Source organism: Elephantulus edwardii, unplaced genomic scaffold, assembly GCF_000299155.1.
Source record: "Elephantulus edwardii isolate Elephantulus edwardi_28Jun2011 unplaced genomic scaffold, EleEdw1.0 scaffold00073, whole genome shotgun sequence".
NCBI classification, from domain to species: domain Eukaryota; kingdom Metazoa; phylum Chordata; class Mammalia; order Macroscelidea; family Macroscelididae; genus Elephantulus; species Elephantulus edwardii.
The window spans coordinates 7,314,784-7,316,268 of NW_006399823.1; positions in this window are offsets into that span (position 1 = coordinate 7,314,784).

Sequence of the window (1,485 nt, forward strand, 5' to 3'; positions counted from 1 at the left end):
TATTAAATGTACAAAGAAATAGAGTTGGAGAATAAAAAAGGAATAATTCAACATGTCTCAAGCTGAAAGAACTAACAACAACAAAAAAACGCAAGCCTCCAGTTGCAATACTGAGAGTGGGTATGGGGGGAGGGGAAATTTGAATGATCCAAGAAGCATCTTAAGACAATGGATGGTGGATGGAAACCACTGAGCCACTGTACCAAAAGAAATTGGACAATACTGAAATATTTCAGGAAATTGTTATTATGTCTCATTAAGTCACCTGTGACTCATAGTGACCTTTTGTACAATAGCTCTGAACTCTGTCCTGTCTTAAGTTAGTCTCGCTATCTCCAACAAGTCAACCCCTTTTACCCCAGTTATTGTAGTCAATCCATTGCATCCAGGGTCGTCTTCTACTGTGCTCTCTCTCCACCCTTTCAAGCATGATGTCCTTCTCCAGGGACTGGTCCCTCCTGGCCACATGCCCAAATGTAAGACAAAGTCTCAAAATCCTTGCTTCCAAGGAGCAGCTTGGTTTTATCTTCTTTTGGACAGGCCTGCTTGTTCTCTTGGCAGTCCATGGTATGTTCAAGACTCCTCCCCAGCACCACAACTCAACAGCACAAATTCTTCTGTCATCCCTAGTCCTTCTCCAGCTCTGTGGGTCCTCCTCAGTTTCAGCAAACATGGTTGTGTAGTCTGCATAACACAGGTTGTTGATGAATCTTCCACCAATCTTGATGCCACATTCCTCCTCATACAGCCCAGCGTCTCAGATAATCTGTTCTGCGTATAGATTGAAAAGGTATGGAGACAGAATATATCCCTTGTGGACCCCCTTCTTGATTTTGAACCATGTAGTGTCTCTTTGCTCTGTTCTGATGACTGCCTCTTGGTTCAAGTATAGGTTTCACATTAGCACAATCAAGTGTTCTGGGATTCCCATTCTACTCAGTCAGCTACATCTTGTTGTGATCCACACAGTCAAAAGCCTTTGCATAGTCAATGAAGCACAAATAGACATTCCTCTGGTACTCTCTGCTTTCTGCCAAGATCCAGCTAACATTAGCTATAATATCCCTAGTACCACAGCTTCTTCTAAACCCAGCCTACACATTTGGCAGTTCTCTATTAACATGTTGCTCCTGTTGTTTCTGGATAATTTTCAGAAGAATCTTGCTTGCATGTGATATTAATGATATGTAGCTGAGAAAATAGTTTAAGAGACTGAACATTATGAAGAACACTGTGGCTCAAGATTGGAGGAAAGCTGTCAACAATATGCATCATTCAGAGGACACAACTATGCTTGCTACAATTGAGGAGGACTGGAGTTACCTGTGGCAAAATATCAAAGATTATATCCTTCAATGTGAATTACATTTCAAAAACAAGGGAAAGAAAATATTTTCACTATTTGGCCAATAGACAACATAAGGAAAAATCGAGAAAAGATTAAAATTGTTAACAATTTCATCTTACATGGCTCCACAATCAGTA